This window comes from Coregonus clupeaformis, chromosome 35 (assembly GCF_020615455.1).
Source record: "Coregonus clupeaformis isolate EN_2021a chromosome 35, ASM2061545v1, whole genome shotgun sequence".
Taxonomy (NCBI): domain Eukaryota; kingdom Metazoa; phylum Chordata; class Actinopteri; order Salmoniformes; family Salmonidae; genus Coregonus; species Coregonus clupeaformis.
The window spans coordinates 6781169-6799578 of NC_059226.1; the positions used below are offsets into that span (position 1 = coordinate 6781169).

The 18410-nt window shown below is 39.9% G+C and overlaps 1 protein-coding gene across 5 annotated transcripts in view; it reads left to right on the plus strand.

The window, feature by feature from the left end:
- Nucleotides 1–653: 653 nt before the first annotated feature.
- LOC121551155 (G protein-activated inward rectifier potassium channel 2) overlaps nucleotides 654–18410 on the plus strand; it is a 122366-nt gene continuing 104609 nt past the window's right edge. The window contains exons 1-6 of one of the 5 annotated variants that reach the window (XR_005997035.2): nucleotides 654–975; nucleotides 9374–9456; nucleotides 9623–9754; nucleotides 9885–10259; nucleotides 10667–10761; nucleotides 10926–11193. The gene's annotated coding sequence lies outside the window, so the exon portion shown is untranslated. Of the gene's footprint in view, nucleotides 976–3294; nucleotides 3632–9373; nucleotides 9457–9622; nucleotides 10260–10666; nucleotides 10762–10925; nucleotides 11194–18410 lie in introns of those variants that run through there. The other 4 variants (XR_005997033.2, XR_005997034.1, XR_005997036.1 and 1 more) reach the window with 4 other exon arrangements.

The window sequence follows — 18410 nt, forward strand, 5'->3', positions numbered from 1 at the left end:
CCACCCCGAGCAACCACTCTAGTTTTGTTTTTGCCTTAAGTAATCATCTGTCTTATATAACCATACCAAACGTAGCATATCATACTAATTTTAGTGTGCCCGGATTTACATTTACTATGTTACGTCTAGTCTATGAGATCAGGCTGGTATAACACTAACATCTAGCAACCCAAAGGTTGGAGTTCGAATCTCATCATGGACAACTTGAGCATTTTAGCTAATTAGAAACTTTTCAACTACTTACTACTTTTTAGCTACTTTGCACCTACTTAGAATGTTAACTAAACCTTGCCCTAACCCTGGCCTTAACCTTTTAAGCTAACTCTTCCCCTAACTCTAACCTTAACCTTTTTAGCTAACCCTTCCCCTAACATTAGCCATCTAGCTAGAATTCGTAACATATCATATGTTTGTAAATTCGTAACATATGTACTTTTTTGCAAATTCAGAACATATAATACGAATTGTAATTCATAACATATCATACAAAACGGGTGATGGACATGCACAAATTAATACATACCATACGAAACATGCCATATCATACTAAATGGAGTGTCTCGGATTTACTTAAAGAATAATACTAAATGCTCTGAGACCCGGTTGCCTGGTTGGGTTGCTTCCACAGACCCTCTGTGATTTCCTCAATACTCATACTCTTCCTCATGACAGCTCTGTCCATACACAACAACCTGGATCTCAGCTATTTGAAGTCCCCCCTCTCTCTCTTTACACACAAATAGCCTACTCTCTCCCTCACTCAGACTTTCACTCGCCCATTCTCTCTCTCTCTCTCTTCATACTTGGCGGAGCTCAAAAGAAGGGGACATAACAGAATGACAGGAGATGGATTTTTCAACGAGATGTGGGGGGAAAGGTGAAATTAGCAACTCTTAGCCAATGTTGCCCCTATGTGAAACGACAACCTTAATTGTTCAACAGAATGAATGAATAAGAGCGGCGTCTATCAACAAGGTAGGTTATGTATACTGTCTTCTTTTTCCTCTGGACGTTAGACTGGTTTTGTGGTGACTGAGAAATTACGGATAATATAAGTGGGTGATGTTACATAACACATTGCACCGTTCTCCCTTTTTATTTTACGTACATATTCCAAGTGAACGAGAGTATCCAGTTATCCATGCAATGAAAAAGCAACAAGCTTTGAGTGTGAAGTCGCGTTTATAACATGCACTAGCGGCACGTGAATAAGGAACACTGGAACCTTATACAGAGGGTTTCCACATGCTCTGTTATCTGTCCTTGCATTGTCATTTGTCAGACATTATTAACAGTAATTGAATAACGTGTGTGCTTCATCAGAAAAATCTGCCAAATAAGTATTTCCATAGATCTGTGTAGGCTACTTAGCCTATAGGCCTATGTTCCACAGAATATTAATTAAGCACTTTGTTTCCTTGAGGTCTCTGTGTTAATTGTGTTTTCAACCTTTCTAATAATGTTAGTATACCATAAAACAAAAACATTTAACTGTCAGTTATTGCATTTTCCATGAAATTGCGTCTTGTTCTTTCAAACACAGGCCTGGCATTTTTTTAAGGTTCTATAATATAATCTTATTCTAGAACCACCGTGTCTAGAGAATCATTTGTCATTAAATTCGTGATCATGACAATAGAGCATTTTTGTGGTCAAATAAAATGCTGAAGGGGCTGGCTTGGTGAAGCATTGTTGCTAATGATGCGATACCTATTATTTTCTGGATAAGAGCTCCCTCCATCTCCATGGCAACGTGGAGATCTTACATTCAAAACCATGGAGTGTGCGCAGCTTTCTCGCTTGAAGGGGGATCGGTTCGATGGCAGGACAAAGCGAAAGGTAGAGCCCTCTCGCACCATGTTGAAGAAAAAAAAACTAACTATAGGATCTGTTTTGGGGACAGAAAGGGGAACAATTCTGAGACACAAGTCATCTTTGTAGAAAGAAGCCGGGTGAGTGAACTGAGTAACGTTAGGCTATTGATTGCTTGCTATAGGCTATCCTACCCTGAGAAAAGCCCGTTTTGTAGGCTATAGACCTAGCCTCCAGACTGTTGCCTTTCTGCAACAGCGCAGCCAAGTGGGCATACAATGTGATAGACATATTTTACTGGTTGAAATATGGTCGGGAGGTTTTATAACCATATCACAACCAGATTAAGACATATTTTTCATGACATCTTTTTGACATCTTGAAAAATACATAATATTTTGGTTGATATCTGTTTTTTGGTTGAAATCTGATTGAACTACTGACCAGTTATCTAAATGCTACTCAATTAAAAGACACCAATCTATATAAACATGTGCGTAGTGTGTGTAAGCCATGCACACATTGCATATAAGACACTAGAACCATTACAATTATTACAATTGGAGTAATGTTCTTTTTCAGAAGTGTTTGCATGATTCATCTTAGCACACTTTGCAAACAACAGCTGGCAGAGCGCACCAAAGCAGGTTTCATTTATTACTCTGGGCTCCTGTTAATGGTACTCGGGCCGAGTCCACTTCAGTTTATCCGGCCCAATTAACTTTTTCAGGAGTAGGGCCATTTGTGGTTTTTATTCGGCAGGTGATGAAATACCAATTTAAAAAAACTAAGAATTGTGATATTTCACCTCCAAGTCATCGAATTTGATAGGTCATTAAAAGCTAAAATTAGTGACAGTCTCTGCGGTCTTATAGCTATCAGAGATGGTCCCTAATTTAGAGAACCTCCGATGCTATAAATGCTTTTGCTACAGGCTATGGCTGTGTTTTTTGTGGTTGCAGTCCACCCAATTGAAAAGTGCTATGGCAGTGTTTTTTGTGGTTGCAGTCCACCCAATTGAAAAGTGCACATTCACTTCCATAACATTTGTTCTAGGCTACCAGCATGTAAAAAAAAACATGCACAGTAATACAGGATACCCTTACAAAAAATGCACTGCAGTTAAAATGCAGTAAAACTGCAGTACAATGAAATAATGGTGGTTTAATGAATGGTATCTGGTAGCTTGCTGTGTGTGTTGGCTTCTAATGATAATTTTTTGTTGATGTTAATTGCATTGTTTATTGTGTTGCACATGTTCTTCTGTTCCACTGAATGCAATTTTGATGTTCTATTATGACTAACTACATTTGTTTTCAGAATTTAACAAATAACACATAGGCTTATGTCTTTTATTTCAATATCCTACTACAATCCACCAGGATTTACAAAACCCTATTGTTATCCCATTTAGTTCCATCAATAATTTAAAAAAACATTATTGCGCCTGAATTGGACCCTGAGAATATGACAATTATATTTTCCCTTAAAGCTTTTAAGCAATTAACATAATGTGTGCAGTAATTTTATTTTAATTTCAGTAACTAAATAAGGAGGTAGGCAAATCAGTTCCAGCAATAGATCTGTGCACGCAGGCAGCCTGCTTGCACAGATTCCATACGGCACGCTGGGAAACAACGAAATGTGCACAAAAACTTCAAAAAGATTTGACTGCTAAGTGGTAGTCCCTGTTCTCCTGCATTCTTGTTTTATTTTAAAGCGGCGGTTTGTTGGGGAGAAGAACGTCAAGGAAAGTTTTGCTAGCTGGCTAATTTTAGCTAGCTAATGTTAGCTCTCTGGCTAATCCTCCATGGAAATGGTAAGTTTTAATTTTTACCTGTTGTAGCTAGCTAGCTAACATTTTGAGATCTGTTTAGTTAAAGTGAAACTGACAGCGTTCATAACAAACAGACAATCATAATATCAGCCAAAAATAGAAAATTCCCAGTTTATAAGACGTTTTAAAAATATGTTTATATTTGCCTTAACAAATGACTTACACTAAGGCATTGTTGGCAGAATAGATGGATGCAGTTCAATGTATGATTCATATAATTCACCAATACATTTCTTGGTACATTGTGCGCTGCCTCCATTTGGGATGCACTGTTTCAGTTTCAATGGCTCAATATTTTGAACAAAAACAGACGAATGTAACTAAGGCTGGTAATGTCAATACAATCAAACTAGCAAGGGCAATGATCACAAGTCAGTCATAACGTGGCTAATAGGCTAGCGTATCTATTTATGTAGCAAGCTAAAAACACGTAGCCTAACGTTAGCTAGATAGCTAGCTTGCTAGATGCTAGGAGGATGTCATGTCATGTCATTTACGAAGCGCAACACCCACTGAATATGACTGACCGGTGTCAGTAAACATAGGCAAAGAAAGTAATAGATAGTCATGAACACTCTAGGTACTTGTTTGGGACAAGCATGTATTGTTGGCGGGCAAGCTGCAGAAGGACGAGTAGGCTATAATTCCCCATCGTTTTTCAGTGCAATTTTGACGGCCAACTAACTGAAAAAGTTTGAGAGGGTTTATCTAATGTTCCTTCGTTAGATTTTAGCTAATCTTTCTCTGGCTAGCATTAGTTGTTGATCTGTTTGTTGTTGATGTGCATAACTGAGGGAGAGAGAGCCTACCTTTTCATGGTTGTTTGATCAGTAGGACTGTAAAGTTCCCAAATGTAAGAGGACTCCCAAGTGGTATTGAAATATTTGCAGAAATCCATTCAGGTGTATTTTGTGATTTTTGGCGAATGCGTTCGAATGATCTAAAGTCGCGCTGTTGCAACTGCCTGTAAACAAACAGTCCAGTTCAAAGTCAATGATGGTAGGCCTGTGTGTCAAATAAAGGCCTACTGTAGCTCTGACTGGCTATGACGCACCGGTCTGCGTAGACTCTGGTCCTGGACGAGACACATGTTTTATTAGGTTTTATTTACTGCAGTTAATTGTCCAAACGCACGACCGCTTGCCCACTCTATATTGCTATAGAATTTTCACAAATGCCTTAGTATATGTAATTCACTAACATTCTAAGAATGCATGAAAACATGAAAATGACCATATCTAACTGCTCGCTTGTCAGAAAATTTATTCTTCCTGGGGGTCTAGAACAGATTCTAAAATGCTGTCAGTTCCACTTTAATCTGGAGGCGAAAGAAATCACACCTGTTTAGGCGAGGTGCTAACAAGGGCCTTGCTCCCTTAGGTCTCAACGTAGACTTTGATCTGAAGCCATTCTTGTGATTTTTGTGATTTAGCTATTAATTGTAAATGTTTGTAGGCCTATGTAGCCAAATTGTATCTATGATCATATGTTATCCATTCAGGCTTTTTATATGTTCTATTTATAACTGTAAATTAGCCAATGATATCATGCCACACCCGGCCATGGTTACAGACACCTGTGTGTCCTTTGAAACTATATAAACTAGTGACCCGCAGTGTTTGTCATTATACCCTGATGAAGACAGCTTGTCTGTCGAAACATTGGTTATTAAATTATTGCATCTGAGCTCCTAGAGTGTGCGGCTCTCCTTTTCTTTTTCAAGTTCCACTTTAATGACAGTACATTTGTGTATATGTGTGTGTTCTCTCTCTCTCTCTCTCTCTCTCTCTCTCTCTCTCTCTCTCTCTCTCTCTCTCTCTCTCTCTCTCTCTCTGTGAGAGCGAGAGAGAGAGAGATGATGATCACAATAACTGTAGAAAACATTGTCATGTCAACGTTGTCATGCTAGCTGTGTGTGTGTGTTCTGTGCAGAGTTTCCGTTAGCCTGTATTACCCGGCTTTTGGCCGATAACAAATTTGAAAAGCAGATATATAAAATTGGCACCGGCCAATTGTCCGGGAGAAGAAGAAGAAATCCCATTGCGAAATAATGCTTTTTAGCCTATTCATTGATATAAATAGTAGTCGATGTAAATACATTTGACCAGTCATGCTTATCGGTCTATAGGTTAATAGCATACAGATACAGAGCCTTTGAGCAGAAAATCTGTCAGACAGCGCGAGAGCTGCTGCTACAGTATCTCAAACCACTTTGTAATGAGCTGGAGGCAGTATGCATTTTGTAAACATATACTTAATTGTTGGAAACCTGAACGTTTTATTACATATTATGAGGCATGTCTTACCTTGCTTCAAAGTAACCTAGCCAAAATCAGACAATATCCGTGGAGGCAAATCTTTTATATAAACTTTCTTTCATTGTCCAGTAGCCAAATGCACAATCCTAGCACCCCATTTTAGTTGTTGTATATTAGATCTCCCCTCTTTCTAAATTTAGAACAGATATTTTCATCTCAGTCACATGAAACCACTGGCTTTTGACGACTGTGTTTTCCCGCTAATTGCATTATGGAACGAACATTCATAATAATAATATGCCATTTAGCAGACGCTTTTATCCAAAGCGACTTACAGTCATGTGTGCATACATTTTTACGTATGGGTGGTCCTGGGGATCGAACCCACTACCCTGGCGTTACAAGCGCCATGCTCTACCAATTGAGCTACAGAGGACCACATGCATATCCTACTGCCTTATGCACATTTTTGCGCTTATAATGTGAATAAATAATAGATGATCAACATTTTAAGCGAAACGTTCTGATATGTTGCATCAGACTCATTACTTATTTGTTAATTTTTGTGTGTATTTTTACCCCTTTTTCTCCCCAATTGGTAGTTAGTCTTGTCCCATCGCTGCAACTCCCATACGGACTCGGGAAAGGCGAAGGTCGAGAGCCATGCGTCCTCCGAAACACAACCCTGTCAAGCCACACAGCTTCTTGACACACTGCTCGCTTAACCCGGAAGCCAGCCTCACCAATGTGTTAGAGGAAACACTGTACAACTGGCGACCAAAGTCAGTGTGCATGCGCCCGGCCTGCCACAAGGAGTCGCTAGAGCACGATGGGACAAGGACATCCCGACCTGCCAAACACTCGGGAGGCCCTCATTACTTCTTAATGTTTTTTTTTTTTTTATGTAGCCTAGGCCTACTGGTTGTATGAATGTTGGACCTATCGTCCCACAACTGTCCCAGAGTCTGTTTGGAATAGGCTATTTCTTTCTCGACATGCTGACCAATAGAATAGGTAAACTTTTCAACTATGGCTAGTGATTGTGCTGTTCGTTAATCGTCTTGGTGGCATCGGAATTCGGTAAGAAGGACCACACATCATTGCATCCTCGACTTGCATGTTCTATTAAGATGAATTACGATAATCTAAATGTGATTTCTGTCATTCTGAGCACCGTGGGTGGACGCCCTAATCAGTTTACGCACCCAATACATATAGATATGGTACATTTCTAAAAAGTCTGGGAAATGAAAACGCTGCAGGTCAAATGTCCAGTGCCACATTTTCCTAACGGAAACCCTGGTTCTGTTTGAGAGAGACTATCTTCTCTCTCTCTCTCACACACACACACACACACACACACACTTCCTATATGTGTATTCATCAACCATCGCTCTCTCTCTCTCTCTCTCTCTCTCTCTCTCACACAAACACTACAGTGGGGGAAAAAAGTATTTAGTCAGCCACCAATTGTGCATGTTCTCCCACTTAAAAAGATGAGAGAGGCCTGTAATTTTCATCATAGGTACACGTCAACTATGACAGACAAATTGAGAGAAAAAATATCCAGAAAATCACATTGTAGGATTTTTAATGAATTTATTTGCAAATTATGGTGGAAAATAAGTATTTGGTCACCTACAAACAAGCAAGATTTCTGGCTCTCACAGACCTGTAACTACTTCTTTAAGAGGCTCCTCTGTTCTCCACTCGTTACCTGTATTAATGGCACCTGTTTGAACTTGTTATCAGTATAAAAGACACCTGTCCACAACCTCAAACAGTCATACTCCAAACTCCACTATGGCCAAGACCAAAGAGCTGTCAAAGGACACCAGAAACAAAATTGTAGACCTGCACCAGGCTGGGAAGACTGAATCTGCAATAGGTAAGCAGCTTGGTTTGAAGAAATCAACTGTGGGAGCAATTATTAGGAAATGGAAGACATACAAGACCACTGATAATCTCCCTCGATCTGGGGCTTCACGCAAGATCTCACCCCGTGGGGTCAAAATGTTCACAAGAACGGTGAGCAAAAATCCCAGAACCACACGGGGGGACCTAGTGAATGACCTGCAGAGAGCTGGGACCAAAGTAACAAAGCCTACCATCAGTAACACACTACGCCGCCAGGGACTCAAATCCTGCAGTGCCAGACGTGTCCCCCTGCTTAAGCCAGTACATGTCCAGGCCCGTCTGAAGTTTGCTAGAGTGCATTTGGATGATCCAGAAGAGGATTGGGAGAATGTCATATGGTCAGATGAAACCAAAATAGAACTTTTTGGTAAAAACTCAACTCGTTGTGTTTGGAGGACAAAGAATGCTGAGTTGCATCCAAAGAACACCATACCTACTGTGAATCATGGGGGTGGAAACATCATGCTTTGGGGCTGTTTTTTCTGCAAAGGGACCAGGACGACTGATCCGTGTAAAGGAAAGAATGAATGGGGCCATGTATCGTGAGATTTTGAGTGAAAACCTCCTTCCATCAGCAAGGGCATTGAAGATGAAACGTGGCTGGGTCTTTCAGCATGACAATGATCCCAAACACACCGCCCGGGCAACGAAGGAGTGGCTTCGTAAGAAGCATTTCAAGGTCCTGGAGTGGCCTAGCCAGTCTCCAGATCTCAACCCCATAGAAAATCTTTGGAGGGAGTTGAAAGTCCGTGTTGCCCAGCGACAGCCCCAAAACATCACTGCTCTAGAGGAGATCTGCATGGAGGAATGGGCCAAAATACCAGCAACAGTGTGTGAAAACATTGTGAAGACTTACAGAAAACGTTTGACCTGTGTCATTGCCAACAAAGGGTATATAACAAAGTATTGAGAAACTTTTGTTATTGACCAAATACTTATTTTCCACCATAATTTGCAAATAAATTCATTAAAAGTCCTACAATGTGATTTTCAGGATTTTTTTTTCTCATTTTGTCTGTCATAGTTGACGTGCACCTATGATGAAAATTATTTTTAAGTGGGAGAACATGCACAATTGGTGGCTGACTAAATACTTTTTTCTCCCACTGTAGTGTTTGTGTGGAGAGAGAGAGAGAGAGAGAGAGAGAGAGAGCGATGGTTGATGAATACACATATAGGAAGTGTGTGTGTGTGTGTGAGAGAGAGAACGAGAGAGATAGTGTTTGTGTGTGAGAGAGAGAGCGATGGTTGATGAATACACATATAGGAAGTGTGTGTGTGTGTGTGTGTGAGAGAGAGAGAGAGAGAGAGCGATGGTTGATGAATACACATAGGAATTGTGTTTGTGTGTGTGAGAGAGAGAGAAATACATTTTAAGCTAGCCTAATTCTTGAAACGTGTACCCCCGATATGGATGTAAAGTTTTTCTTGATTCATCAGGGATACTTATATTTTGTATTTGACAATACATTTAGCCTTCCCCTCAACAGTCATTCTAACGTTACAACTCTCAACTGCCTTTTTCAATTCTTGATTCTCTTTTTTGCAGGAATCTTCTAGATTGGATGGAAGGATGGAGGAGGGAACAAAAGGAAGGAGTACAGAAGTTATCCAGCCGGCTGACTAAGAAATGTAAATAGCCTGTGTTTTGCTCTCTATTGCTCTTTCTATCTCTCCGTATGTCTGCCTGACTGCCAGATGGCTGAGGGGCAACGTAGTCAATGTACTTTCAAGGCTAAGTCTAACTTAGTGAAGACCTTAGGTAATGGTTAATCATGATTCGTCTCTGTCTTTACAGTTCCTGAAACATGTCAATGACCTGATGAATGGCCTCTACAGCAGTGCTTGGCCACCCACTCAGTTACCGGTGACCTATTCTGCCACATCCCAGGGAAAGGAGAGAGCAGCACCACCACTCCTTAAATCCATAGTTAAGTTTTTTTTACCTTCTGTTTGATTCTATGATCTTCAATGTGTATTGATTCCTACTAGCCAGCTTTGTAAGAGCTAGGTTTTTACTAGCTATGCTGATGATCATTAACATTTTTTCTCTGCATCAGGAGAGAAACTGGATTCCCCAAGAGAAAAAAAGGTGCCATCTAGAACCTAAAAGGTTCATAGGCTGTCCCCATAGGAGAACCCTTTGAAGAACCGATTTTTGTTCCATGTAAAATCTGTTTGGTTCCAGGTAGAACTCTTTTGGGTTCCATGTAGAACCCTTTCCAAAGAGGGTTCTACATGGAACCAAAAAGGGTTCTCCTATGGGGACAGCCGAAGAAACCTTTTGGAACCCTTTTTTTAAAGAGTGTAGTGTAAGTAGATCCAATTGAAATAGCACTGCTTCTAATAACATAAGTTTGTAAAGCAAATAAAATCCTATTGTAGCTCTCCTTTTTTTTCAGGTGCAAAACGTGATTCAACAGACATCTCCCTTGGTGAGTTATGTAAAGTTGATCCTATTTCTCTCTAGCTCTTTCTTCCTGTCGCTCACTCAAACTCACACATGTGCGCAGTTGCAGAGAAGAGGAAGAGATTTGCCAATTACACCCATTTCTAACAATGTTTGTTGCACCAATGATATGACAGACATCATTTTTGGAAAATGTAATATTTTATTGTATCTTTAATTTCTCTTTATACATATTTTTTGCATTTACCTTTCTTGGGGGAACCTCTGTCCGGGAAAATGTCTTCAGGATTATGGAGCGGTGTGTTTATAAAAAGTTGTTTGAATATTACAACATGTATTAGGATTAAGCAAAAGTTTACCATTTAGAGATTAGTTAAAACATTTCATTATCCAACTACTGTCTAATTTTGATATCCTTTTTAAATGTTTCAGATTGATGACCAATGAATGAATGTCCCACTTCAAGATGAATCGACAGAGGATCAAACATGCCTTTGCTACCACTAGTGTGTGCTCCATTGTAGTTAGTAAGTCAATTTGAGCAGTTGAGACATTTGAGATAGACAATGAGACATTTTTTGTAGATTCGCACAGTTAAAGATATTTTACTGTGCATTACTGTTCAGTCGTGTCCTGCATATCCAATTTATGCCAACCGTTCATTTATTTTCTTCTCTTTTTATGCTTACAGTAAGTGTCATAAAAAGCTCAAAAACTCAGGAGGTTGATGTGACCGCCATGGTGGAGGAGGACGCAAAGTATGTATATGAGCAAGTTGGTATTTTTTGAAGACATTTCTAAGCTATAACTGCCAAAAACGTATTCAACTAGTACCATGGAAATACTTTGAGCCAGCTGAGTCCACAAAGTTTCTTCAGGAATGTCATTTTCTTTTAAAATCTCAAATTCATAAAGTTGTAATGTGCAGACTGTCTTCACTGCAGATCTGACCCATCACACCACTCTTATTAATAATTTATAAAATAAAACATTAATACAATACAACAGTCTGCCTTTATATACTCTGTGTCTCAGTCTTTCTATGCATGTAATATCTGTGGGTGAATTATGTAACAATTACTGTATGTAGATGTGCAAAAAGTTATGATGTAGATTTGTTTTTGCCATTGCTTGATCTATTTTAAATGTAAGAATATGTTGCAGATATAAAATTGAATTGGTGACTATGGAAACAAATAGAAATGTAATGAACAATGTTTTCAATATCCAACTTTTTCCTCTGCAATACTTTTTACAGTGGTAATAAGCTGTAGTCAGGTGGCCATTACCAGGTTATAATGAGGTCTTAACTATATCTATCTGACTAGTAGGCTGCATAATATAGCACATAATATAGTGGTCACAATTATGACCAACTGGTCGTATGGTGGTCAGAAAAATACCTAATATTCTGGTCAGTAAAAATAAAAAATAAAAAAAATAAAAAATCAACTAGTCATACTCATGTCTTTTCAAACAGGTTTTACCCACTGGGAGTTTACCAAAACATTTCCAATAGCCCTCTCCCAGTGAGAAAAACCTAGTTGAAAAGATGTCAGTATGATACAGTGAGGGAAAAAAGTATTTGATCCCCTGCTGATTTTGTACGTTTGCCCACTGACAAAGAAATGATCAGTCTATAATTTTAATGGTAGGTTTATTTGAACAGTGAGAGACAGAATAACAACAACAAAATCCAGAACAGCGCATGTCAGAAATGTTATAAATTGATTTGCATTTTAATGGGGGAAATAACTATTTGACCCCCTCTCAATCAGAAAGATTTCTGGCTCCCAGGTGTCTTTTATTATAATAATAATAATAATAATAATAATATGCCATTTAGCAGACGCTTTTATCCAAAGCGACTTACAGTCATGCGTGCATACATTTTTGTGTATGGGTGGTCCCGGGGATCGAACCCACTACCCTGGTGTTTACAAGCGCCGTGCTCTACCAGCTGAGCTACAGATACAGGTAACGAGCTGAGATTAGGAGCACATTATTAAAGAGAGTGCTCCTAATCTCAGTTTACCTGTATAAAAGACACCTGTCCACAGAAGCAATCAATCAATCAGATTCCAAACTCTCTTTCCCTCAGCCAGGGCATTGAAAATGGGTCGTGGATGGGTATTCCAGCATGACAATGACCCAAAACACACGGCCAAGGCAACAAAGGAGTGGCTCAAGAAGAAGCACATAAAGGTCCTGGAGTGGCCTAGCCAGTCTCCAGACCTTAATCCCATAGAAAATCTGTGGAGGGAGTTGAAGGTTCGAGAGTTGCCAAACGTCAGCCTCGAAACCTTAATGACTTGGAGAAGATATGCAAAGAGGAGTGGAACAAAATCCTGCCTGAGATGTGTGCAAACCTGGTGGCCAACTACAAGAAACGTCTGACCTCTGTGATTGCCAACAAGGGTTTTGCCACCAAGTACTAAGTAATGTTTTGCAGAGGGGTCAAATACTTATTTCCCTCATTAAAATGCAAATCAATTTATAACATTTTTTACATTAAAATTATAGACTGATCATGTCTTTGTCAGTGGGCAAATGTACAAAATCAGCAGGGGATCAAATACTTTTTATCCCTCACTGTATAGCATCAGAGTTTCTCTAAATAAGGACCATCTCTGATAGCTATAGGACCGCAGACACTGTCAAAATGTTTTGCTTTTAATGACCTAGCAAATCCGATGACTTGAAGGTGAAATATATCCGAGTCCATGCAGAGTCCCCCGAGTCTTACACAGTACAGAATGCCATGAGACCCTAACCCGCTTTGGTGTGCTCTGCCAGCTGTTGTTTGCCAAGTGTGCTAAGCTGAATCATGCAAACCCTATCGAAAAACAACATTACTCCAATTGTAATAATTGTAATGGTTGAAGTGTCTTACATCCAATGGGTGCATGGCCCACAAACACTATGCACATGTTTATATAGATTGGTGTCTATTAATTAATTAACATTTGGTCAGTAGTTCAATCAGATTTCAACCAAAAAACAGATATCAACCAAAATAAGATGTCAAAAAGACGTCATGGAAAATATGTCTTAATCTGGTTGTGATCTGGTTATAAGACGTCACGACCAGACTTCAACCAAAAAAATATGTCTTTATCACGTTGTATGCCCACTGGGCTGTGATTTCCTAACTAACTCACTCGGGTGCATTCTTTACACGTGAAAACATTCTAAAGTGATTCGCATACACTCAACATCGATAGTGATTGACAACATATGCTACTTAAATAGGCTAAAGTTTCAGAGATGGCGTAACATTGAGCCAAGTTGCCTAACTAAACCACACAGGTAGCCTGCAGGTCGTCATACTTGCAACATGGCTTAACCCAGAAAACAGGCATAGAGGATGATTGAAGTAGGCTGGTAGGGCCTATAACATCTAGGCTAAATTGACACTTTACGGCTTTGCTTACAATAAGAAAGCTATTTTAGAAGCCTAAAGAAATTAAGGCCATTGCATATTTTGCACCTGGCTGCTTCAAATTAGGCCAACTCTCCGTACTGAATTGGTGTTAATATGCATTTTCTACTTCTCACTTAGTATTGCAATTGCCTGACAAATTTAGGAAATGGACAATACTGCACACGTTAATTTACAGTACTTCTATGAGGTTGTCTTATGTCTAGGGTTAAATTATTTGCTGTTAGTCGGACTATCTGTTATTCTCTCGGTCTAGATAGAATACAGCTTTTGTCAAATTTACGTCAAAAGCGTATTTATTTTTTGCATTTTAGCTAACCCTAACTATTTTCCTAACCTTAACCTAATTATCCTAACCTGCTACGTTAAGTCTCCTAACCTGCTACGTAAATTCTCCTAAACCTGCTACGAAAAGTCGATTTTGACAAAAGCTGTAGCCCTTCTAGACAAAACCCATTCTCTCTCTTCCTTACTTCCTTCCTATGTCAGCAATAAATTATTTAAATCATAAAATGTCTTGACTATCCCCAGTTTAAAGCTCTATGGATAAGCTTACAAGCAGGCCTGGTAATGTATCCTGTGAATGCTGCTTGGCTTGGATAGGCTCCGCTATTATTAGAATATCAGGGTTTGACTTCTCAGGCTGACATATTGCTTTGTCAGGCACTGTTTTCTAAGGAAACATGTAGCCTAATGAAAATGAAAGTTACAGATGCTTCCCCCAAGGCTATAGGCCTATATGCATTCACATGTAACAGGAGAGATAGAATAATCGATCAATAATATAATAATACTTTTAGCAAAGATGTTTATTTTCAATTCACAAACTGTAGAAACAATGAGAATAGAAAGGTTCAGAACTTTTGTAAAACATCACAGTACAGATGAAAAATATATGGCAAATAGAAATCCAATATGGATGGTGTTAAGATATAGATGGGAGGTGTTGAATGGAGCAGAAGGATGGGACTAATAACAACAACTAATAACAACAAGATAACTAGTGTAAGACATGCTGTGTCCATAATAAGTATATAGGTTATATATTGTGAGCTTTTGTGAAAGAGCACAGTTAGAAAGATATGGCATATAGAAGTATACCAGATGGACATCATGAAAATGATCGGAGGAAGTCCATAAAATGTATATAGTATGTATAAGCATGAAGTAGAGTTCTAAGCATTGTTGTTCACTAGTTTACTCCAATTAGGGAGGGGATGGTGGGGTTGGAAGGTAATAAAGGGAAATATATATATTTTTAAAGGATATGTATGTATGTATGTATATATGTATGTATGTATGTGTATATATATACAGTGGGGAGAACAAGTATTTGATACACTGCCGATTTTGCAGGTTTTCCTACTTACAAAGCATATAGAGCTCTGTAATTTTTATCATAGGTACACTTCAACTGTGAGAGACGGAATCTAAAACAAAAATCCAGAAAATCACATTGTATGATTTTTAAGTAATTAATTTGCATTTTATTGCATGACATAAGTATTTGATACACCAGAAAAGCAGAACTTAATATTTGGTACAGAAACCTTTATTTGCAATTACAGAGATCATACGTTTCCTGTAGGTCTTGACCAGGTTTGCACACACTGCAGCAGGGATTTTGGCCCACTCCTCCATACAGACCTTCTCCAGATCCTTCAGGTTTCGGGGCTGTCGCTGGGCAATACGGACTTTCAGCTCCCTCCAAAGATTTTCTATTGGGTTCAGGTCTGGAGACTGGCTAGGCCACTCCAGGACCTTGAGATGCTTCTTACGGAGCCACTCCTTAGTTGCCCTGGCTGTGTGTTTCGGGTCGTTGTCATGCTGGAAGACCCAGCCACGACCCATCTTCAATGCTCTTACTGAGGGAAGGAGGTTGTTGGCCAAGATCTCGCGATACATGGCCCCATCCATCCTCCCCTCAATACGGTGCAGTCGTCCTGTCCCCTTTGCAGAAAAGCATCCCCAAAGAATGATGTTTCCACCTCCATGCTTCACGGTTGGGATGGTGTTCTTGGGGTTGTACTCATCATTCTTCTTCCTCCAAACACGGCGAGTGGAGTTTAGACCAAAAAGCTCTATTTTTGTCTCATCAGACCACATGACCTTCTCCCATTCCTCCTCTGGATCATCCAGATGGTCATTGGCAAACTTCAAAGGGCCTGGACATGCGCTGGCTTGAGCAGGGGGACCTTGCGTGCGCTGCAGGATTTTAATCCATGACGGCGTAGTGTGTTACTAATGGTTTTCTTTGAGACTGTGGTCCCAGCTCTCTTCAGGTCATTGACCAGGTCCTGCCGTGTAGTTCTGGGCTGATCCCTCACCTTCCTCATGATCATTGATGCCCCACGAGGTGAGATATTGCATGGAGCCCCAGACCGAGGGTGATTGACCGTCATCTTGAACTTCTTCCATTTTCTAATAATTGTTGTTGCCTTCTCACCAAGCTGCTTGCCTATTGTCCTGTAGCCCATCCCAGCCTTGTGCAGGTCTACAATTTTATCCCTGATGTCCTTACACAGCTCTCTGGTCTTGGCCATTGTGGAGAGGTTGGAGTCTGTTTGATTGAGTGTGTGGACAGGTGTCTTTTATACAGGTAACGAGTTCAAACAGGTGCAGTTAATACAGGTAATGAGTGGAGAACAGGAGGGCTTCTTAAAGAAAAACTAACAGGTCTGTGAGAGCCGGAATTCTTACTGGTTGGTAGGTGATCAAATACTTATGTCATGCAATAAAATGCAAATTAATTACTTAAAAATCATACAATGTGATTTTCTGGATTTTTGTTTTAGATTCCGTCTCTCACAGTTGAAGTGATAAAAATTACAGAGCTCTATATGCTTTGTAAGTAGGAAAACCTGCAAAATCGGCAGTGTATCAAATACTTGTTCTCCCCACTGTATATATATATATATGCGAGAGAAAAAAGAAAAAAAAAACATATGGGGGATTGGAAGTGATGCAGACAACTAAATTGATGGAAGTTACGATATATCTGCAATATTAAAGCTGATCTACCCCCTAAAAAAAAAACAGGAGAGATAGAATGCATTTGAAATGGATTATATGATTTTGTGGAATGGAGTACTAGCATGTATGTTGACTTAACTGAAAACCGGAAGATGAGGATAAATCAATCAACGTTACGGGAGACCCCCATCTAATGCTGCCACTTCATTCCATAGGCCTATTTCTGTTATTTCTATTCTTTTTTATTATTACTAGCAATTTTTATTATTTGTATTTTATTTAACCTTTATTTAACCAGGTAAGCCAGTTGAGAACAAGTTCTCATTTACAACTGCGACCTGGCCAAGATAAAGCAAAGCAGTGCGATAAAAACAACAACAACACAGAGTTACATATGGAATAAACAAAACGTACAGTCAATAACACAATAGAAAGTCTATATACAGTGTGTGCAAATGTAGTAAGTTATGGAGGTAAGGCAATAAATAGGCCATAGTGCAAAATAATTACAATTTAGTATTAACACTGGAGTGATAGATGTGCAGAAGAAGATGGGCAAATAGAGATACTGGGGTGCAAATGAGAAAAATAAATAACAATATGGGGATGAGGTAGTTGGGTGGGCTAATTACAGATGGGCTGTGTACAGGTGCAGTGATCGGTAAGCTGCTCTGACAACTGATGCTTAGAGTTAGTGAGGGAGATAAGTGTCTCCAGCATCAGAGATTTTTGCAGTTCGTTCCAGTCATTTGCAGCTGAGAACTGGAAGGAATGGCGGCCAAAGGAGGTGTTGGCTTTGGGGATGACCAGTGAGATATACCTGCTGGAACGCATACTACGGGTGGGTGTTGCTATGGTGACCAATGATCTAAGATAAGGCGGGGATTTGCCTAGAAGTGATTTACAGATGACCTGGAGCCAGTGGGTTTGGCGACGAATATGTAGTGAGGGCCAGCCAACGAGAGCGTGCAGGTCACAATGGTGGGTAGTATATGGGGCTTTGGTGACAAAACGGATGGCACTGTGATAGACTACATCCAATTTGCTGAGTAGAGTGTTGGAAGCTATTTTGTAAATGACATCGCCGAAGTCAAGGATCGGTAGGATAGTCCGTTTTACGAGGGCATGTTTAGCAGCATGAGTGAAGGAGGCTTTGTTTGCGAAATAGGAAGGCGATTCTAGATTTAACTTTGGATTGGAGATGCTTAATGTGAGTCTGGAAGGAGAGTTTACGGTCTAACCAGACACCTAGGTATTTGTAGTTGTCCACATATTCTAAGTCAGACCCGCCGAGAGTAGTGATTCTATTCGGGCGGGCAGGTGCAAGCACCGTTCGATTGAAGAGCATGCATTTAGTTTTACTAGCATTTAAGAGCAGTTGGAGGCCACGGAAGGAGTGTTGTATGGCATTGAAGCTCGTTTGGAGGTTTGTTAACACAGTGTCCAATGAAGGGCCAGATGTATACAAAATGGTGTTGTCTGCATAGAGGTGGATCTGAGAGTCACCAGCAGCAAGAGCGACATCATTGATATACACAGAGAACAGAGTCGGCCCGAGAATTGAACCCTGTGGCACCCCCATAGAGACTGCCAGAGGTCCAGACAACAGGCCCTCCGATTTGACACATTGAACTCTATCTGAGAAGTAGTTGGTGAACCAGGCGAGGCAGTCATTTGAGAAACCAAGGCTGCCAATAAGAATGCGGTGATTGACAGAGTCAAAAGCCTTGGCCAGGTCGATGAAGATGGCTGCACAGTCTT